The following is a 23803-nucleotide window of genomic DNA, read 5'->3' as shown; positions in this document are numbered from 1 at the left end:
CTAATTCAGATTCTTACATTTTGGCTTGAATCCTAATTTTCCTCCCATGAATGAAACAAAGTCCACATACATGGAACAAGGATTTCCCATCTTCCACAGCTCCTACACCCCCTAAAAATGAAAGATTGCTCCTGTTTAGGAGACCCCTGGGAATGGTGCAGAATATTATGTAGGGAGCCTGCAGATGGAAGAATTGGAAGAAATCACTTTTTCCTTTACGTGAATGAACAACTTAGAATCAAACTCTTTCCAACATCAAAACTTGTGGATGTTTCCATGTATATAAATATTGGGAGATGGGGGAGATTTTACAGGCAGATATTGATTTCCAGTGCACACATACCATGTTGGTGCTTTATTCCCATATTTTGCTCACTACCATATTTGTGTTGACGATAAACATTTAATTAACTACTGTGGACAGAATAAGTTGCCATTCAGATGATCTGCATAGGAAAACTCTTACCTACCAGAACCAAAATATCAAAATAAGAGTGTGTTGAGGCCAATGTCCTTGCTGCATTTCAATTTAGTCTTGTCACTAAGGTAAAGGTAAAGGGACCCCTGACCATTAGGTCCAGTCGTGGCCAACTCTGGGGTTGTGGCGTTCATCTCGTTTTGTTGGCTGAGGGAGCTGGCGTACAGCTTTCGGGTCATGTGGCCACCATGACTAAGCTGCTTCTGGCGAACCAGAGCAGTGCACGGAAACGCCATTTACCTTCCCGCCGGAGCGGTATCTATTTACCTACTTGCACTATGACGTGCTTTCGAACTGCTAGGTTGGCAGGAGCAGGGACTGAGCAACGGGAGCTCACCCCATTGCAGGGATTCAAACCGCCGACCTTCTGATTGGCAAGTCCTAGGCTCTGTGGTTTAACCCACAGCACCACCTGCATCCCTTAGTCTTGTCACTAGCTGCTCCAATAACTAATGTTCATTATATCTTGTACACTGTGCATTCTCCTTCCAGATTTGTGGGATCCTTAATGTAACACTGGCACACACCACATGCAATTGATATGTTGGGGAGGGGGGAGAGACACAGATGTGGCCACAAGTTAAGTAACCAGAAGTTAGCAAGCTGCTTCTTAAGTGGTGAATGGGCATATGAGTACAACAGAACAAAGTGAGCATTTAACATTTATTTTGATAGAATCATAGAACTGTAGAGTTGGAAGGGAACACGAGGATCATTCTAGCCCAACCTGCTGCAGTGCAGGAATCTTTCACCCTATGTGGGGCTCGAACCCACGACCCTGAGAATAAGAGTCTCATATTCTACTGAGCGAGCTATCCCTCAGTTTGAGTAGAGACCAAGGTAGAAAGGAAAGCATCAAACTGCACATACAGTATAGATTTATAATTTGGCCTATTCTAGTTATCTGTGCCATGTATTGAATTACTCACAACTGGACAAGTTTCTAAACTGCTTAAATTTTAAAATGTCCAAATCCCAGCTCCTTAATATGACATTCTAATTGTTGCAGTTAAAATTATTCCAAGAGGAGGATACAAGGACATATTATGCCATGTCGGTCCCACGGAATACAAATCATAATCATCATCCATACAGTAGATACACAGCTGCCCTAAACAACATCTGAGAAAACAACTGATAGGCAACTTGGATTTATTTATATCATATGAGGTAGAATAGTGCAGTTTGTGAACTACACCTGGGTAGCAGCCCAGCCAAGAAGATGGTTCACCAATGTTATCACTATTTTTTTGATTTGGGTCTATATTTTATTTTATTTATAAAAGGAGAAATGGGGGTGCAGAGTAACAGACAAGATAGGAAAGGAGAAAATGGAACAGATACTGTGAAATATTGAGTGGCTCTGTATTCTATTTCCTACAACGCACATCCTTATCCCAAGCTAGTCATAGCCTCTTCAAAATGTAACCAAATATGATGTCCAGCAGGTGAAACACAGCTTGTGGGTGGTAAAATGCTTTTCCCCAAAACACAAAGTGGAAATGTAGGCTGCAGTGAGAACTGTCAAAGACACTTGTGGCTTTGGAACGATCTTGAAAATACTAATGCTGCGATTAGCAGAATAATGCCTTATAACTTTTCAAAATAAAGTTACCACAGAAGAATTACAGGCAAGCTGCCTATATGATTTTCCCACCTGCATCCCCATTCCTCCAACTGGCTAATGCCACTGAATCCTGCAGAGAGGGGGAAAAGAGGAACCCTGCATACTTATGCAACTCCTGGAAAACAGATTCCTCTGGTTGTGTCACTCAAGTGCTGCCACTTTGGTATTCTGGCCAGAGGCAGCCAGAACGTCAGCAAGAATTGTAAAATTCAAAAGCTAGAAGCTACACTTATTTCAGTAATTGTTCAAATACTTGGTCAAGTTCATTTATCATTTTTTTGTTCTTTTCCCCCTCTGTGCGTGCATGCACGTACGCACGCATGCATGCACCCACCCAACTACGTCTGAAAAGATATATAGATACATGCAAATGAAGTTGATGCCTAGGAGATACGTACTGGTTTATAAAAATCATGAAGATAGCATATAGGCAGGCTAACTACTTGTTTCAGAGTAATGCTGTTCTGTTCATGTGTTCCCTTGAGAACAGTTGGCTCCAGTCTTCTTATAAAAAAAGTTGATCAATACTCTATTTTAGAGCAATTTCCTACCTGTGATGTGGAAGAAAGATAGCATTGACATACACAGCCATGAGGCAGCTAGCAAACCATTTCAACCACAACTCAAAAGCAGAAATGTGGTCTGATTAATTTTACTGTACATAGATGAGAGACAACAGTTTTTGCATCCAGCAGTACAAAACAGGTGATGGCTAAAGAAATTATGCCAACTACAGGACCCTGGCTTTTTCATCACAGTAAGGCATTTGGAAGTCACAAGAACTTGCAACTGATAAAGAAAGAATCAATAAATCTGATGTCCACCTTTCATAACCAGTACCTAGTATAGGAATCTTAACAACAGCCTTTCTGAAGAAAACTTTTATTCCATTCAGAATTACAGTTGGCACACATAAAAAAATTAATCTGGGTTTACTCAGCAGATTTTATGTCACTTAAAGAACTGGAGCAAGCACTCTTTGAAGTTTAAGGAAACTGTAAAAAACAAAATGCCTTCCCCCAAAATAAGTTTCTCAGTAAAGTATGTACTCCTTTTTCATAGTTCTGATATAGCACCCTATATCAGGCTATGATAAATATTGTTTAAATATATCTTTTTTATTAAACCAAGTGCATTGTTAAGGTAAGATGACAAACATTCAAGTTATACAGGACACACACATGCTGTTTAAGTGTACATACACTGCAAGTTGCTTATCACTGTTTCAGATCTGGTTTAGGTGTCAATCCTGATTAACAATAAGTTGGTTAAGGAACCGGAATTATATACCTGTACCAAACTTAAGAGTTCTTCAGCAGTTTTCAAATTATTATAACACATCCTTATGTTTAGATCTGCTTTAAAGCAATCCTACCAGTAAAATTAGAGGATAACTCATGTATACAGCTCCAATAAGAAGTTAAGAGCTGCATAAAGAAGACTTTAAAAAAAATGCTCCTCACCATGTCAATGGGTCAGGTAGGTTTTGGCTAATCAGACAATCCTAGGAGTGTCTTCCTAACATTGGAACTTCAGAGGGGGAGTGCGATCTATGTCCCGTCCTCAAACACTGATACAGTGGTACCTCGGGTTACATACGCTTCAGGTTACATATGCTTCAGGTAACAGACTCCACTAACTCAGAAATAGTGCTTCAGGTTAAGAACTTTGCTTCAGGATGAGAACAGAAATTGTGCCCCGGCGGCGCGGCAGCAGCAGGAGGCCCCATTAGCTAAAGTGCTGCTTCAGGTTAAGAACAGTTTCAGGTTAAGTACGGACCTCTGGAACGAATAAAGTACTTAACCTGAGGTACCACTGTATAAGGTTGTCTCTGCACCAACCAGGCAGTTGGTGCTCCCAACCACCTAGGATGGTGTTTTACAAATTGCATCACTATTACCAGCTGAATTTTGCTTCCTTCCATTCTTAATGCATTTGATGCATCACTCCTTCTAATGCAGAACTTACTGTGCATTACTCCACCCAATAGCAAACAGAGATGGCAAGTGCCAAAAGAACTGGATCAAAGATGGGGACATTGAAAAGTAAGAGGTTCTCAGTGTGCTTGGGAGAACCCAGAGATTTACAAAACTACCTTGCTGTAACAGAACTGATAGTTATAGGTGACCAGCAGGCTCATGGAAGAGGGATGGATTGTTCTGCCCCTCCTCCACCATTCTCTTACCTTCCATGCAGAGGAAGGAAAGCTTACCAACACATAATCTCTGTAACAGAAGTACAAATTAATCAAGGGGTTTTTTTGGGGGGGGGTCAGTCATTTTTAGAAACAATCCAAATGCTGTTCTTCACCTCCCCCTTGAACCACCAGCATAGCAGAGTAAGCAAAATATCAAGTATCCAGGTCAGTTAGCCAAGAAATATCCTGAGTTCATATTCTTCGTGTACTTCCAAATATATTTGATAAGGTCAAGTGGGCAACAGTAGATGTATCACTGCACTAATCTTCCATGCAGCTTCCAAATGGTTTTGACACCAAAGAGTATGCCTACTGAACATTTTAAGTTCAAAATGTCAGTAGAGTGGACCTGATGGCAATCATTACTGTTTGTGACAGCTTCATGTTAAAACACGAGCTGAATATCTTCCCAGTTTCTAGGTAGTCAAGTCATCCCAAAAAATGTCTCCAAGCTCCTATCATGTTGCTATCTCATATCACTTTGCATAGCCCTACAAAAAACTTTGTAAGCAGTGGTTTAATTCACCACCCACCTTAAAGCAATATTTTCTAACCTTTCAGAAAGGAAATCTGCCTCAAATTTAGGGCCGTAATCCAAGCAGCAAAACAAATTTTACCAAAGCTCAATCTCTGCTTAAGTACAGTGGTACCTCGGTTTACAAACAGTCCTATTTACGAACTATTTGGTTTACTAACTCCACAAAACCGTAAGTAGTGTTCCGGTTTGCGAACTTTACCTTGGCCTACAAACGGAAGCAGGGCACCAGCGGTGGGAGGTCTGCTTAGAGAAAGCACACCTCGGTTTAAGAACGGATTTCAGGAACGCATTACCGTATTTTTCCATGTGTAAGATTAGGGTTTTTTCCTAAATGTCAAAAATTAGGGGGTGTCTTATACTCTGGGCCATCTCCCCCCATTTTCTTAAATCTGAGACCCCCCAAAATAGGGGGCATCTTATACATGGGAGCATCTTATAGACGGAAAAATACAGTAAGTTCATAAACCAAGGTACCACCGTAGGTCATGTTGTTGTTGTTGCTCTTCAGGAAGATGTTGCAACTTTTTAAAAGTTACCTTGCATATTTAAAATCTTGACAGATTAAGAGGTTTAAGTTCTAAAAGGGTATTTAAGATTCTGTGGGATAAATTGCTTTCAACATCCTCCTGCACTTCTCGTTTCCACAGGTCAACAAATTTGGGGTGACAATGAGTGCCAAGTAAAAAGGTTTGCTGTCACCAGGACCTGCCAGTTCTCCAAAACGTAGGGTCTTCTCCCCAACTGAGGTTGGAGATAATACAATCTTCTTCAGCTCACAGCTAGCAAGAGACTGTGTGCCATCTTCTGCTGCCTCTTTGCCTGCCAGGTGGTTGAAAGCAAGCTTTCGCTCATGTTTAGAGCAGCAGAATGATCAGGGATCATCCTTCTCCAGTATCATGTGCCCAATAATCTTGGTCACCGGGGCCTAACTAGCTCTTGCCATGGCAGGATGAGAAGAGAAGCAAGATCGTCTAAATCCCGCTCTTTATGTTTTTAGTTTGCAGTCAACTATTTATAACACAATGCTCAGCAACTAAAGTTACTTTTACATAGTGAGAAGTCAGCCCTGCACAGATAAGAAAACAGACCAACTGAGATCTGTCAAAGCAAGAGATTTATAGTGTAAGGATTGTCAAATGTCACAGCGGGCACACACATATTAATTTCAGAATTCCTAGCATACTTCAAGATATGGTAGAACAAGGTAAAACAACTCATAGAAATCACTCTGGGCGTGGCATTCTTCCAAAGAATCTTAGCCTGAACCTTGCAGATCTGTGCTGCTATCTAGCTATGGACAAGTTAGCTCTGTACAGTGGTACCTCGGGTTAAGTACTTAATTCGTTCCAGAGGTCCGTACTTAACCTGAAACTGTTCTTAACCTGAAGCAGCACTTTAGCTAATGGGGCCTCCTGCTGCCGCCGCGCTGCCGGAGCCCAATTTCTGTTCACATCCTGAAGCAAAGTTCTTAACCCAAGGTACTATTTCTGGGTTAGCAGAGTCTGTAACCTGAAGCGTATGTAACCTGAAGCATATGTAACCTGAGGTACCACTGTACTGAACTTTCAAAAGTAGTTCACGTAGTGCTCCAAGAATTATCTTTTCTGTGCACTACATGCTCAATAGTAATTGTAGTAACATGTAGTAACAATTGTAGTAACATGCATGATTCAAACTGCAGTGCAGATGCTGTAGTGCTGTGACTTGGACCCCTTTCCATGTTTTCTACATGCATACATGCATACATTGCATGTCCATCTTAAAATATGGTGTAATTTCACATTAATGTTAACTGCTTGCTCTTAAACATCTGCTCTCATACATCTTTGGTGTATGTTCTGATTGATTGACTGACAGATTGATTCCATAACCCTTTATCACGAAACTTTTAATGTCTAATGTTTTATGTGCTGTAAGCTGCCCAAAGTGGCTGGGGAAACCCAGCCCGATGGGTGGGGTATAAATTATTATTATTATTATTATTATTATTAGGCATCTATCTGAATACAGATCTCACACTTACAGAATCTCTAAATATACCAAGGCAGAGAATAACATTTCTGGGTATTTAATTCATACGACTAAGCATCATGGGCAAGATATACAAAAGACTACAGGCAAGAATTTCAATGCCGTCACTTCTCCTAACAAACAGCCATATATCATGGCATAGAAAATGTTCTGTACAAATAAAGATTCTGATTCTTGATTTTACACCTCTCATCATTACAATGGATAGCTTCATTTTTTAAAATCTTTTTACTTAAACAAAAGTACATTGTGCAGCACCATTGTGCTTTCAGATTTGGCAGAGGGTTAGAAATAATGTCATTATAAAAGCTTTCTTCTTCACTGCAACCAGTACCTTATTTTAGTTGGGGACAGTGTTGTAGACTGGTGATGTGTGGAGGTTCAGATTCTGAGGTTTTGGGTTTTTCTAAAAGTAGATCTAGCCACCTTCAGAACAAAAAGTTACAAAGCAAAATGGGCAGAAAGCATTCCAAACTGTGTTCTAAGGTTCAGCCTGCTCCCGACTTTCAGCGTTCTTAGTCAATGACTAAACACAGAGAGGTAACTGGCAAATACTAGTGAGAAATTTAGGTAATTATAATCCGTCAAAAACTGAAAAATGGTTTCAACAGGGAAGGGCTTCATTTTGAAGCATTTTTTGTCTTCCTTGGTGCATGTGTCACTCTAGAATTTTCTCTCTCTCTAAGATTAAGACAATGGAAAAGGGAAGACCTGGTGCATTTTAAGGGACTGCCCAATTCACTCGAAAGCTGCTTTTTTTGTCTTCACTGGCAGAAAAGAAATTGTTGCCCCCCATAATTAACAGGAGAGATCCAGGAGTATAGTGTAGCTGTGACTGGGCAGTAGGATGCCCACCCAAAAGCACAAGTCATGATTTTTGTGACACAGGGTTGATTTTATGCAAAAGAGATTTTAACCCGGTAATACAAATACAAATAAAACCCATCATTAACACATCTATATCCTAAGGGCGAGTGGGGACGCATTATGATTGAGAAAGTGTGGGTTACATCAGCCCTGAAAAACAGCCCACTGCTGCTGTACTAACTTTAGGGGACAGAGCTGAGACTGATCAGCAATACAATGTCTGCTCTTGCCCTCAGTGCAGTATTGCTAGCCTAAGTTTAACTGACAAAAGTTCAGCAGGAGGTGTGAACACATGTGGCCCAATCCTCCAGATGTTGCTAAATTACAATTCTCATCGTCCCTAACCACTGGCCTCTCTTGCGGGGGCTGATGGGAGCTGTAGTTCAGCGGCATCTGGAAGGCCAAAGATTCCCCATCCCTGATCTAGAGTAACATAACCGGAAACTTGAGTTCTTTCCATGGTTTAGGGTGCTAAAGCAGTGCAGAAATTCATTACGTTAAGCTTTTTCTATGGAAATAAAATTATGAGGAAAGCTTCGCCTGCTGACACTTATTACTACTTTGTAAGTAGCAGTAATAACACATCTTATTACCACTTGTGTGTAGCTCCAGGTTTATTTTTGGACCCTTGGACTCACCTGCAGAAGAGGATACAAATGTGCATTTGCCTATTCGCATTCTCCTTTGCCTGTTGCATGGTGGGGCCAGTCCACACACAGTGTACTAGGCCCACCTCTGGTGTTAAACGTATCTCATACCCTCAAACCTAAGTACATCTAACTGTTAAAATAAAGGTAGGACAGAAAATACCTACCAAAGGAACTTCAAATGATACCCTCAGCCTTAAGATATAGATCCTACTATCATTCAGCCAAATGATACAGAACCTGAAATAAGTATTCATTAAGGGTTGTAGTTCATTTCCCTACCATATTACACTTGCTGCAATAAATCTTTCATTTGAAGACACGGTTAAAAATAAATTGCTTCACAAATATAAGCATACATCACCATTACAGCTGCAGAGCCATTGCAGATAGATTTAAAAAACATATCTTTAAAGATGATTTCACCTACATTCAGCCACAATAAAGCAGTTGTACAAACAGGCATCAAAAGAACCAAAGTAAAAGAAATGAAGGTCTGAAGTGTCTATTATTCTGAGAAAACTCAACAGGTAGTGTCAATATTTTAAGGCCTGAAGGCACAGTAAAGGAAACTCAGAACAAAACCTACCATCTTACAAACATATATGTTTTCCAAAAGGCATTTTACCTGCTGAGATTATAGATTCTCTCTAGAAAATGGAAATTTATCTGCTGGATCTTTAGAACAGAAGATGGATACAAAAGTGGTACTTCTGGCATCAGTGCCACAGCCTACCCAGTGCTATTTTGATTCATCATGATCATCAGGGAGTAAACATAAGGGGAGAGAAGAAGAAAGATGTTGTAGGAGGGGCAAGTTAATATAAAAGAAGCAGGAATCAAGGATAAGGTAACAAGTTGAGTGTGAAAGAATAGTAAGAAAAACAATTGACAGGTAAAAATACTTTTGAAAGGCCTGTTGGGGTAGGGAGTAAAAAATGTAAAAGAAAAATTCTGTGACTGACTCTGTCCTTGAACCACTATTTTGTGACTGGTGGGCCTCAGTGATTTTCAGCTATCTCAAGTGAGCCCTGCACATAGAACATTTGACAATCTATCTTATAACTGTCAGAGAGGCATATGGGAATCACAGGGTTAAATAGCTGGTGGTGACTTGTGGACTCCAATGAATACTTCCCTATTCATGAAGAATCACCATAGCTCTGCAGTGACCTTGGTTCACAGCTGGGGAATAACTGGGTTTTGTGGCAGCTGCTCCTGAGTAATTGATGATGATAATTTTTATAATTTGTACCCAGTCCATCTGACTGGGTTGGCACAACCACACTGGGCAGCTCCCAACAAATATAAAAGCATAATAAAACATCAAACATTAAAAATGTTCCTATACTGTACAGGTCTGTCTTCAGATGTCTTCTGAAAGTTGCATAGTTATTTATCTCGACATCTGATGGGAGGGCATTCCACAGGGTGGGTGCCACTACTGAGAAGGTCCTCTGCCTTGTTCCCTGTAACTTCATTCTCATAGTGAATGAACTTTTTGCTGATAATTCCATAGTAGTGATAGGATCAGGCATTACTCAGTCACCCCTAACATGCTTTTGTCTGCAGAAAATACTTATCTACTGTGCTTCAGAATCTCAAGCTCTAAAAAGGGAATACACCACCACCTGCCATGCAAGAAAAGCAGTTGTAAGAATTTAAATGTACAGAAAGCCAGAGTTCTTTTAAAAATCTTTTAGAAATGTCTAGCCCAGTTCAAGTGAGGTCAGTTATGCAAGCACCAGAATATCAGAATTGCAATGCTTCAGTGCACATGTGCATATTCAACTAATTTCATCTCCAATGTTCCTTACATTTTAGCTATTTGTTTTTAGCTATTTGTATTTAGATGCAACCATGTGTCATTAAGGGCTTTTGGCACTCCTTCGGAGGAAAGAAATGTTGTCAGATTACATTCAATTTACACACCATTTTTTCCCTTCACTGTCCTAGTCTCTGTTCTGCCAAAGAAAAGCAAAACCTAGGCAAGGAAAGAAAGCATTTATATATAACGCTCTCATTATCCAAGTGTTCTGGGCTCTTTAACCAACAGTTGCAGCAACAGCACTACTTTAACCTAGTTGTCAAGTGTTACTATTTTAGATATCTGCAAAGAGCACATTTGGTAAGCTATGAGATCTGATCACAAGAATTAAAAAATATTGCTTCCTTGCTGTAATGGGATTTCCAAAATTAAAGCTTTGTTTTTAAATATAGTGGGTGAAATCCAATGTCACTTGAGTGGCATTCCATTCACACAACTGGACTGCCCCTTTCTCCCAATGCCCCCCCCATCGGCTAAAGGGAAGAGGAAGGGCAAGGCCAATTACTCACACATGGATGCAATTAGGTAAAACTCAGAGGTCATAAGAACAACCTGGGTATGGGTGATTCCCCGTTTCTTATAAAGATGTGGATCCGTCTCAAAGTCAGTCTTAAAGTGTTTCCTTGCACAGGAATAAGTGCTTGTGCAATGATCAAGATCACAAATGCATGCTTAGTCAAGTGAAAACAGAATCTGATGCAGAAGGTGAGGATTACCAGTTACATGACCATTGAGCTTTTGAATTAATTAGTCTACTGTCTCACACAGAAACACATACACAGTCTCACAAAATGTATATACTGCTTGATTGTAAAAAACAAAAAACACACACCTTTAAGCGGTTTACTAAAAACAAAAACAAACCTTAAGATTAACAATAAAAGACTGTTAAAAACAGCTATTTAAAAATATTCAAAAGATAATAAAATCAACTAGGGCCACAGGGAAGATATAGCACTATTACTTACAATCCAAATCCATCCAGTTTTGTATGATTAACAAAATAGGAGGAACAGCTAAAATGATTAAGGCCTTGTGTTTATCCTGACACTAATTACATATCATAAGTTCCACAATACTAGAACCAAGAGAAACTTCCTCCCCAGCAAGGGTGCCAACTTGAATAAAATATTGTGGGGGCCCAGTTAAACCCCGCCCCACATAATTGAACACATGATGCAGTGCACACACACCATTTGAATGGGAATGCCCATCAACTTTGTGGAGGACCAGCCCCCTCAAATATTTTATTGTGTGGGCTGAAGCCCCCACAATCCCTTAGGAGGTGGCTCCTATGCTTCCCATGGCAAACAACAGACGAGGGGAGCAATTTCATCATTGTTAAGGCCACACCCATACATTTTGGGTTGTTTAAATACCCTGGTGTATCATTTTTCTCTTTGATCTAGTATATATAAAAACCGGAAATTTTAAAAAAGTAACAATAAAACTGTGCATGCACAGATCTTTGTGCACACACAGAGAAACAACCCATATACACAGTAAAGTCCTAGTGTGGATGCAGACTAACACAAGGTTGCTTTACTCAGTGCAAACTATTTCCTTCTAAAGCAGGGGTGGCCAACTCCCAAGAGACTGTGATCTACTAACAGTTAAAAACTGGCAGTGATCTACCCCCTTTTTGGGGTTCAGGTCAAAGTTGTTGAGTTTTTTCAGGGAGGAGGTAAAATGTTGAGCTTTTTTTAGGGGAGCCCCAGTTGTTCAGCTTCTTTGGGGGGAGCCGAGCCAATGATCAACCAGTGATCTACTGCAGATGCCCAGTGATCTACTGGTAGATCACAATCTACCTGTTGGACATGCCTGTTCTAAAGCAACCAAATCAGTACATCAAATCCAAATCATTGAATGCCACATCACTTCTTCAAAGCTGTCTCCCATGGTAACATTTTCTGTTCCAATTCTTTTAATAGCTTCCCATGCTAGAGACCTATTAAACTTCTAATTCTGCTTGGAAATATTATTACATTTATTTTAAAAAGGGAAAGGTTTGCTTAAGGAGCAACAAACCAGGAAGAATTAGGGTAACCAATTTAATAGAAGTCACTTTACTCTGGAGCAGCACTTGAGGAGGATCTTCTGCTCTCCCCTAGCATGATCACTGGAATCAACAAGGGTTTTAAGTATTTACACATCAATGGTACACCTAACGGAATACAAATGCAAGGAACAGTGTAGGCTGTTGGTTAGCAAACTATCAGAAGACACTGACAACTGTAGAAGAATCCCTCCCACTCAAGTTTTTCCAGTATCTGCAACTGTTCCATAATACATCCCATGATACAAACAGTCTTTACTTCCACTCAGATGCAATGTGAAATTCTGTTCCTAAGAACACATAAAAAACCTGCAAGATCAGGCCAATGACCCAGCTAAACTGGCATCCTTTTCTCAGTGCGAAAACCCACTCAGATTCCCAGCAACTGGTATTCAGAGGCATACTGCCTCTGATAGCGGAGGCAGAGCATAGCCTTGTTCTCCATGAATTTGTCTAAACTCCTTTGAAAGTCATATTAGTTGGTGAACATCACTGCCTCCTGCAGGAGCGAGTTCCATAGTTTAACTACACACACTGCATGAAGTACATTATTTTATCTGTCCTGAATCTTCCAACATTCAACTTCATGGGATGCCCACAAATTCTAGTGTTATGAGAGGACAAAACATTTCTCTATCCAATTTCTTAGTCCTTGCAGTACCTTTCCTGATCAGCAGTACAGACCGAAGTTGAGCATCTAATATTGCATTTTTAAACACGTTCCAAGCATTTTGGAATGAAATGACCCCCTTGACTTTTCAATTTCCTTTTTTCCAACCCCCTCATCTTGTGTTTCCAACAGTAATCATGTTGAATTTTCTTGGCAGCTGGCCATTTACAAGTATGTTTAGTTTAATAGCACTATGGTCACTGCTCCCAACAGCTCTGACTACACTTACACCAGGTCCTGGTCCCATAATTCTAATAATTCTTTAATAATTCACAGCAAACCAGAATACAGCTGTACCAGTATCTTAGTTTTTTGAGTTAACCACTACCCCACTCCTTGGCAACGCTACAGAGAAAAAGCACCTTCAAATGGTGTTGGAGGCCCTCTTTCCCACACTATTCTACTTAAAGCAACAACAGCAACGAAAAACCAGACCAGCAACTGAAAAATAAACCGGCCCCTGCACAGATGCAATCTCAACCCTGGCCGCCCAAATCTGTTTACTTTTGCGATGGTGGCATGCTGCAAAGCAGAATCTGAAGGCACGGGAGAGGTGGTGGGAGAGGGAAGGAAATCAAAAGAGCCCGTTTAAAACACAATGCACCGCTTTAGCGTATGTCTGGTTTAAAATAGAAACTATTAAAAACGGCACCCTGCCTAAAAACCCATGCGTGCAAGGGTGCGTGTGTGTGTGTGCGCGCGCACACACACACACACACACACAATGTGTGCGTGTACACATATACAGTATACCCACAACCTTAAAGCAGCAACCAACATCACCAAGAACGAGATCTAACTTTGAGGCTACTGATCCCCCCCCCATGACTTTCCCCAACCCTGCCCGTCTCTTCCTCCTCCCATGGATGCGATTAATTTCGGGGATCACTCAGAGAAGGGCTGCTTTGGAAGTGTGGGGGGGAGAGAGAGAAGAGGAGGAACAAACAAGCCCCCTCCCCCCGCAAAGAGTTCTGAGGGAACGAGAAGGGGCAGCAGCAGTTAGGGAGGAGGAGGAGGAGGAGGGAGCACGAGAAGCGGCCCCAACTGAGGAGAAAGCGGCCTCCGAGGGGGTTGGGGGGTGCATTAAGACCCTCCTCGCCCGCGACCCCGTCCCTGAGGGTGGGCGCTGAGAAGGGGGAGCGCAGCTGGGCCCTGGCCGAGGAGAGGAGGCGGCAAGAGAGGAAAAGCGGCGGGTCGGGAAAAGGAAGACGCTGCTGCTGCTGCTGGAGGGTCGCTTACCGGCTGTGGGAGCCGCGGGAGGCGACGCCCCAACGACTCCTGTGCTGCTCCTGCTTCTGGTGGTGGTGGCGGCGGCTGGTCCTCCATCCCAGCCGGGCTCCCAGCGCCGCCGCCGCCGCCGCCGCCGCCAACTCTTCTCTTCCCCCCCCCTCCTCCCGCCTCCTCACGGCAAAGACAACGACGCCGCGTTATTGCGCAAGCGGGGAAGGAGGAGGAGGAGGAGGCGGGCGCGAGCCACAGAAGCACATAACTCTCGCTCTCTCTCTGACGTCACGCGCGTAGCTCGAGGGGCGGCGCGAGGAGCCGTTCGAGCGGCTAGCCCCGCCCCCTCCCTCCTCCTTGCTGACATTGGAGGAGGAGGGCGGAGGGTTGGAACGCTGGGGATGCGGTGGAGGGTTGGCGGGAAGGGGGCGGGGCTTCCTCGCGCCTCTGCGGCGGGTTCGGCCTCTGTGGTTGAAAGCGCGGATGGCGCTTCCTCTTTCCCACGGTTGCCAGGGAGCAGGCACACGCTTGGCTGCGCGCCAGAGCCACGTGCTCGGTCCGAAAGAGGGTTTTTTTTCGGGCGGGGGTGTGTGAGATGGTAAGCAGCTTCAGAGGCGCACGCGTTGTTTTTATTTCCTCTGACATAGAGGCTAAATTGCACGTTCGTTGCCACCTCCTCTCCGTTTATTATTATTTATTAGGTCATCGATCGCTTTTCATTTTATAACTCGGTGAGCCTTATTTCTGAGAAGGCGTGCATAGGATCGCACTGAAGGCACGCTTAAAAATAATAATCCCGTATTTCATCTCAGAAGCTGAAGGTGGCTTACATGGTTCTACCCATTTTATCATCGCAACAAGATCGTGACTGATCCAACATCACGCCGTTGACTGTGGAGTTGAATCCGGTTCTTACTAGTCCTATTCGGATACTGCCATGTTACTGTTGATCTGAAGACAAGGAATCAAAGTTTTGCCTTAAGTCTCTGCTGTTGCAATGAACTCTGTTGTAATGTATACCCAAAAGCCATGACAAGCCAATTTAAACACTTTTAAGTCCTAGCTTTTACAGAAGGTATTAGATATCTCTCTAGATTCTACACACCAAAGCTAAAAATGGTGGCTTCCATTCATGAATCAGTGCACCAATAAAGTTTGTAGACTTAATGTGAAGGGATTCATGATTCGTTGAAGAAAGTAGACCAGAGGAGGCAGGCCTTTTACCAAAAATATCTCACCCCAAATGCACACGCATGAGCTCATAATATGTTGAAAACATTTTGACATTTTCAAAAGATTGTACGAATGCATAAAAATCATGCTTGGTATTGCATGCACTTAGGTAACCAGATTTTAAATCAGCCCCAAATATTGAAGCTTAGTTGGCTTTAGAACTGTTGTGGTCAAGGAGAAGGGAAGGGGGAAATTTCATTCCATAAGCAAAAAAAGCCTCTTCCTTGCTTGTCAGATCAGAAAAAAGTAATCAGGTGTCAGAAGAGGAGGGAGACAAATCAACATCGCAGCATGAAGCAAATCTGTCATTCAGCCACAAGAGTCTATGAACCTAATGTTTAGTTAGTCTAAAATTTGGACAACAAGCAATAGTACATGAAGCACACTGGCCAATTTGTGTGTGTTTAAAGCTCAGAAGAGCTAATACTTCTTAACCATGATCTTGGCAACCAAAAGGTGCATACCTCTTTTGCCCCACATACCTAATTCTCAGTCCCCACTCTGCTCATTTTGTTAGCTACCAAAAGATACCCTTTCAACTTGTTCACTATCCTGGGAAGCACTGAAAATTAAAGCTTTCTCCCATTACCAGAGAAAGGGGCAGACTTTCCCTGGTTCTCATTTGATAACCTCTTCCTAGGAATCCCACCCTCTATTTGAAAGGCAGTTTGGTCCAGTTGAAATATACAAACCGTAAGACAAAGGGTCTGACCAAACTGCAGGAGGCAGTGGAAGACAGGAGTGCCTGGCGTGCTCTGGTCCATGGGGTCACGAAGAACTGGACACGACTAAACAACAACAACAACAAAGACAAATGGGTGTGGACCTTTAAATTGACCATAAGCTGTGAGCATCAGGACAGCACACTCAACAGCCACACCCTGGTCAAAGCCTTCCTCAAGATGGCCAGATTGCTGCTATTTTGAATTTTGTATCTATTGACATATGCAAATCTGTGCCCTCCTTTAATGACATGTAAGCAGTCCTATCTGTTCCTCAAGTTTCCTTTCACAGTTTGGTCATGGACAAAGGAAGGTTGAGGGAGAGAGAACACACTGGGGTGTTGTTGCCTTCAGTGAATAGATTCTACATTTCTTGCAATGCTGTTAGTACGACTTACTGTACCTGACATGGGTGTGGTGGGAGTGTGGCAAGTATTAATTGGTACAATTGCACAACATTTCAACTTGTTCCAAGACTATTAACAAAGCCTAAGCGAGTCTTCTGCTGAGCCTCTGATATTTATCCAATGTGACTGGTCTTGTGTATTTTTAGAATGCTGCACCCCTTTGAGTGGAAACTGATTTGATATGGGGAAAAGAGTGCCCTTGATCCATTTGTCTCATACAATTAGTTTATCAGAAGTGGGGGAGGGAGGGATTGTCTCAGATAAAAGTTGAAGCCATTCTTCTGATGCTGACTCAGTTCATTTGTCCATGTAAATCACAGCTCTGTTCATACCTTATTAATTTTCCCCAAATAGCTACACAATACAGAAACACAAAGCTACTTGAGTTCAAGTAGCCTTTTAGAAAAAGGAACTGACCTTTTATTTTTAAGCAAAATGTTGAGTCCAATGCATGCAGAATGAGACCAGTGTGGTCCACCTAAACGAGCATCCTGCTTTCTTCCCAAAGACGACAGCTAGATGCCTACAGGAGACCCATGAGCAGGACATGAAAGCAACGGCCCTCCGCTGCTGATGCTTCCCAGCAGCTGATCTCCAGAGGCATTTCAACTTGTTTGCCATTAGCATCTTATAATGTGCATCTGAAGCCATGCATGAACATGATCAACCTGGAATCTTGCCAATAGTTTTTTCCCCTTTTCTCTTTTTGTCCAATAGCAATAGCTTCCTATTTAAGAATATAAGAACCACCCCACTGGATCAGTCCAGCATCCTGTCCTCACAGTGGCCAACCATAGGCCTCTCAGATGGCCTTCTGGGTCATGTGGCCAGCATGAATAAACTGCTTCTGGCGCAACAGAACACCATGAAGAAGCCATAGCGCATGGAAATGCCGTTTACCTTCCCACCACAGTGGTACCTATTTATCTACTTGCACTGGCATGCTTTCGAACTGCTAGGTTGGCAAGAGCTGGGACAAAACAACGGGAGCTCACCCCGTCATGGGGATTTGAACCACCAATCTTCCAATCAGCAAGCCCAAGAGGCTCGGTGGTTTAGACCACAGCGCCACCCGCTCTCCATAATTCTATACACCTCTGTTATGTCCTCTCTTACTCCTTCCTCCCTAAACTAAAAAGGCCCAATAGGGGAGTTGCTCCAGCCCATTAATAATTTCCATTACACCATTCTTCATTTTTCAAGCTTTCCAGAGTGCGGAAACCAGAACTGGACACTGTATTCCAAAAACAGTCACACATATATAATGACATTATGATATTTGCAAGTTTTATTTTCAACCCCTTAACCAATTATCCCTAACATGGAATCTGCCCTTTTCCACAGCTGCTGCACACTGGGTCAACATCCACAGCGAGCTATTTGCGATGACCCCAGTACAGTATTCCCTTTCCTGGTCAGCCATTGCCAGTTCATATGGGGCTGGATTTTGTTTTATTATAATTATTTCCCCCCAATGCACATCAACTGCTTTAAGTTGAATTGCATATGCCATTTTAATTCCTGCTCACCAAGTTTGGTGAGATCCTCACAAGCCCTTTTTGTCTGAACCATACAGAATGCTTTGGTGCCATCAACAACCTTGGTCTGCTCACTGCAGTTCTCAAACTGTGGGTCCCCAGATGTTGTTGGACTACAATTCCCATCACCCCTCAGCTCTGGCCTTGCTAGCTAGGGGTGATGGGAGTTGTAGTTCAACAACATCTGGGGATCAACAGGTTGAGAAAGGCTGCTAGATCATCATGATGAGGCTACTACACCTTTTCCCATACGTTCGTTCCCTGGTTCTCTCCAACTTGCCATAACTAGCAGGACTCCCAATTAGTTTGACCAGCAAGAAGGGAAAGGAGACCAGATGTACACACTAGAGAAGGAGAAGCTTACGTTCTGCTTCCTCTGTAGTTCTAAAGCTACAACATGAGTAGTTGCCATCTGTTTTAAACTGCCCCTGCTTCTATACCTGTAGTAGCAGCTTAATAAACAGATATTAAGGAAGCGAAACTGTTTCCTATCATGGAGAGAAGTAACAGAGAAGGCTTCATCTAGAATGATTCTTGATGGCTGCTGTCAGGGGCAGACTTTGGTCTTTCAAATTTCATCCGCGGCCTGTCTGAGGTCTACCCTCCTCTGCCCACTTGTGGCCCTCCTCTTCCCCAGGGGCTTGGGAGGGAAGGGTTAAATTCACAGGATCCCTCCCAGTTTTTTCACTGGAATTGCAGTTGTCTCCTCAATTACTAAGTTGAAGTTAATTGCATCCATTGCCTCTGAGGGATGAGGCCCAGCAGGGTAACACATGTAACAAGATCCTAAGGGCCACTTTTTCTAAGGACTCACAGTTTTAGGAGGAGAGAATAAGGTACACAGGGAGGAGACGTACTTAACCCCTTCCTACCCTCTTTTTCCAGTGCAACTATGGCATAATACAGAAAGCTTTAGGCTTTGCAGCAATAAGTCTGGCCTTTTGTTTATATAATAAAGGTGGCTAAAGAGCAAAATGCTACCATATATATTATGCCAGAATGTAATAGGTTATGTAATCCCAAAGACTTGAGTTTGTGAGATTTTCCAAACAAGGCACTAAAGATAGCAATAATGAGTCATGCTTATCACCTAATTACATGGAGATCAGCTCATAAAACATGCAATATGTTAATTGGCATGCACCAAGTCATTTTAAGCATACCATGTTATGTGGATTTGCAGATTCAAAGCGAGATTGCAAAAAGAGACTTTCCTTTTGTTCCAGATCAAGCAAGTCAGAAGTCGGCTGCAACAACTGTTATCATCTTAAGCTTACTCAGAAGACAATCATGCTGGCCACAAGAAAATATTAAGAACGCACCTTTTGATTTCCTTCTGAATTGTTTGGCCAGGTTCATTGTTGCAAATAGCTTTGCCTTTTTTCTAACATGGATTCGGATCTTCAAGAGCCAGGTGGGTAGGGTATGTATGTATGTATAAATGAATGAATGAATGAATGAATTGTATTAAAAATATACACTTGCTCAGCACTATTTGGCATCTGTCTGTTTTGGGAGACAATGGTGGAATGTGCCTTTGGGGGTGAAGTCAAACTGTTGGACTGTTGCAGCACCTGCTGTCTGAAAAGCTATATGAAATTGAACTTTGACTATCATACAGCCATTTAATGGCACAAAACCTCTGTCTCAGTGCTTTTCCTCTAGAAATAAAGGGTGCTGGTACTGTGCACCCTTGAGAACCCACAGAAAATAAGCACTGCTCTGTGTTCAGTTACAGCAAGCCTAGAAGAATGTGAAATTGTGAGTGCCTTGTGGTAAACAGAGGTCACTTAATGTTTCCCCAAAATTAGGAGAAAGCCATATTCCTAAGAAGAGAAGAAGAGTTTGGATTTGATATGCTGCTTTATCACTACCCGAAAGAGTCTCAAAGCGGCTAACATTCTCCTTTCCCTTCCTCCCCCACAACAAACACTCTGTGAGGTGAGTGAGGCTGAGAGACTTCAGAGAAGTGTGACTGGCCCAAGGTCACCCAGCAGCTGCATGCGGAGGAGCGGAGACACGAACCCGGTTTTCCCAGATTGCAAGACTACCGCTCTTAACCACTACACCACACTGGCTCTCCTAAGGACTCCAGTGGATGAACTACCGTTGGCATTTGTCATGACAAGGATTCCAATACGGGGCTACATGTTTTTTATTTTAAAATGGTGCGTTTTAAGAAGAAATGTTTTAACCAAGCTGTACAGTTTAATGGGAAGAGAAGAAATCTAAGGGACACTTAGCAGCCTCGTTACCGTTAGATCAACTTACTGATACTTTTGCAGGAAATGTATAATTGACATCAAGGGCTCAGGAAGTCAAGCAAGTTATTTAGTTTCCACAGAAAGCAGACATGACAAGTGAAGAACAGTCCTACTAATGAGCCAGTTCAGAAGTACTCTGTCATAGATTTAAGTATTATAACCCCAGCATGTTCCCCAGTATAACAACACTGCAATATGAAAGCTTCAAACTAACCTTACAATTCGAGCAGCCACACCCAGTCACACAATGTAGCTATTGGTAGCGATCTCCATTGGAGGCTCAGTCTTAATTATATAGCTTTTCCCATTCAGCATTCTTCCCAGCAACCCAATTAGCTTTCACTAACCTCTTCTAAAGGCTCTTTCTAGAAAAATACTTGCAACCGCCCTCCTTTCTCTAAAATGTTCTCTACTTGTACCACAAAATTACTATAGAAGAAATAAAAAGCCAGATTATCTCTGGAGTTAATTATTATACGCAAAAGGTAAGCTAAGGGTTTAAGGAAATGAGTATAATATTAATGCAGCCTAAAAAAAGAAAAGAAAAAAAACCTTCCCACATATTTCTGCATAATTAGTTGTACAGAAAGAGCTTGTTAACTGCAGCTTTTGGGTATTTATTAATTCACCGCTAGGTACGTGGTTTTGAAATCTTTTATATGGACCAGTCCAATGGCCTTCTGTGGAAAGGCCTTTAAACTGTCATGTACACTTACAGCTTTGTTTGGACAAATACATCCTCAAATTGCACACATGAGCATGGATTTGTATAAAAAATTCCTGTTTCATGTGAGACCTGTCATCTTAGTAATAAAGAACAATTGCCCACTCTGCATCCCACTGGAAAACTACATTTAAGCAAACCAGCATTCTTCCCTGGTCTTTAATCACTATAGAAACCATCACTGGGTAACAGTTGGGATATGGATTCAATGCTTCCAAGCACCGTCATCTGTACAGCTGAAAGTGGTGACTCAGATGCCGTTTGCTTCATGGGGTATCTGAGCGGAGCTGGAAGAAAGGAGGAGTTGTTCTCATTGCACCACAGTTAGCAATTCTAAACATGACATTCAAAGCACGAGCTACTTCCAACCACAGGTATATTCTATTCAGTGCCATTTTTAGCTGCTTGAGATGCACGTACAGTGGGGCCTTGGTTCTCAAACTTAATCCGTTCCGGAAGTCCGTTCCAAAACCAAAGCGTTCAAAAACCAAGGCACGCCTTCCCATAGAAAGTAATGCAAAATGGATTAATCTGTTCCAGACTTTTTAAAAAAAACCCTAAAACAGCAATTTAACATGAATTTCACTATCTAACGAGACCATTGGTCCATAAAATGATAGCAATAAACAATGTACAGCAGTCACACAATCAATCAGTAGCTGAACTGGGTTCTACACAATCACAAAAACAAAATTAACCGAAAAAGCCTCAAAAACAAAAATGCAAAATAAATAGCAGAAACAAAAAATCCAAACGTAATCCATTCCGGAAGTCTGTTTGTTTGACTTCCGAAATGTTTGAAAACCAAGGCACAGCTTCTTATAAGAATAATTTTTTATTAACCGACCAATCACATCAAATCAAACCAAATTACATAAATTCCAAATTTCACAGCCGAATTTTAAATTTTTGTTGGGGGTACCCATATTTCAAGTTCTGAAGGGGATCCAATCAACCTCTTGCTTCTTACTGCTGTTTTAATGTCCACAAATCTAACCTTATGATGTTCACAGTACTATCCAGTCCTTTCTTCTTGTTTTTCCACATCTCTTGTTCTAATTTTCATATATTTTTCCTTTCTCTTTGTGACCTCTGATACTCTCCACAAGCTGGTTAGACAGTTTGTAATCCTGCGTGGATATATTTTTTTTTTATCCAGTAGCCATATCCAGACGTTTTCCATGTAACCTTACTTCCATACATCAAAACAGTCTTAGCGTTATTAGTCTTCACCAATCTGCCTCCTTTCTCAAAACCTCTGAGGAGATTCACTAGGAATGCAGTCTGAAAACAAGTTCGTTTCTTCTCTCGGCTATAAATCCTTTGGCAAGATGGCGACTCCAAATTAATTGCTGCGCCATTCCAAAAGCTCTTATTGCTTCTCGATCTCCATAAAGGATACTTTTGGTTAAAGTTTATCTCCACACAGACCTTAATCATCCTGCGTGGGTCAGTTCAACCGACGATTCTAATGAGGAGGGGTTCTTGTAAATCACATAGAAGGAAAGTAAAAAAGGTCCCCCCCCCTTCAGTCCCATTGTCAACATACCCAGCCTTTGGTGTATCTTCATCATAAAATATTCTTGTTTCTCCAACCCGTCGTCTTCTTTCACAGAGGTCATTTAAATTAGCAGACTTCACTCCCCTTCTTCACTTGAAATATGTGCATTTGCTTCTTTTGTAATTAATTATTCCAAATTGCTGCAGCTAGTGCGCGATCAGAGACAGTGTCCAGGAGAGCCGAAGTCCACACAGGGGCATTCTGCCTAGGGCCCTCACCCCCTTCTTTCGAATTAGGGGGTTATTTATGGGCACAGCAGGCAAGGGCAGTGTTCCCCATTTCCTTGGGGCAACAAGGGAGGCTGCCTACTCCCATAACAGCCTCTTAATTACCCTGTGTGGGTCGGAGAGATGGTATTGTCGGCCATCTTCCAATGCGCCCCCTCCAAGGCACAGCTTCTGATTGGTGCAGGCGCCCCGGAAACAATAGCCGACAGCTTCTCCAGATGTTTGGCTTCTGAAAAACATTCGAAAACTGGAACACTTTCAGGGTTTTCAGCATTTGGGAACCAAGGCGTTTGAGTACCAAGGTGTTTGGGAACCAAGGTACCACTGTATTTGGGAAATGTGGGTGGCATTCAGCAAAGGCCATGTTCATACCATACATTTAGAGCAGTATCTTGCTGCTTTAAAAAGTCATGACTTTGCCTAAGGAATTATTGGGGCTGTTAAAAGGACGGCGAGTTGTTAGGAGACCCCTATTCCCTGCCTACGTGACCCAGAAGTGGCTGCAGACAGCGGTGGCTCCCGGCCTCTTAAGTGAGATGAGCGCACAACCCTAGAGTTGGACACGACTGGCCCGTACGGGCAGGGGTGTTAGGATATTTCCGTTCCACCTTAAAAGGGAGCAGGCTTTGTGAGTCACAGAGTCTGCGTATTTCCTGTTCACAGGATGTTTCTGTTGTGTCTATGCTTTCGTTTCTCTGTCTGTGCCAGAGGCACCGAAGCAGCCAGTCATGTTTTCTTTGTTCTGACCAACGCTGAATAAAAATTGTAAATAATGCTCTCCTGCGTGCATCTTTCACTGTGCATTATCTGCTGACTTGAGAAAATCACCACTTTATAGTTCAAATAGGGAAAAATAGAGACAGTAAATGGACAAAAGTACAAAGATTCACAAAATGTTTAGGGGTATGCGTACCCCTGCGCCCCCCCCCCAGGAAAAAAGCACTGGGAATTATGATGTTAACTCTTC

At 42.3% G+C, this 23803-nt stretch overlaps 1 protein-coding gene across 2 annotated transcripts in view; it reads right to left on the bottom strand.

Moving 5' to 3' along the window:
* Positions 1-14457, bottom strand: part of TMCC1 (transmembrane and coiled-coil domain family 1) — a 112654-nt gene extending 98197 nt beyond the window's left edge. The window contains exon 1 of one of the 2 annotated variants that reach the window (XM_083492785.1): positions 14179-14457. The gene's annotated coding sequence lies outside the window, so the exon portion shown is untranslated. The remainder of the gene's footprint in view (positions 1-14178) is intronic. The other variant, XM_083492786.1, reaches the window with a different exon arrangement.
* Between the last annotated feature and the right edge of the window lie 9346 nt (positions 14458-23803).

The sequence above is a fragment of the Podarcis liolepis genome (assembly GCF_965112155.1).
Source record: "Podarcis liolepis genome assembly, chromosome: 2".
Classification (NCBI taxonomy): Eukaryota; Metazoa; Chordata; class Lepidosauria; order Squamata; family Lacertidae; genus Podarcis; species Podarcis liolepis.
The sequence above is the reverse complement of the archived record's forward strand: the minus strand, read 5'-3'. Positions and strand labels throughout refer to the sequence as shown.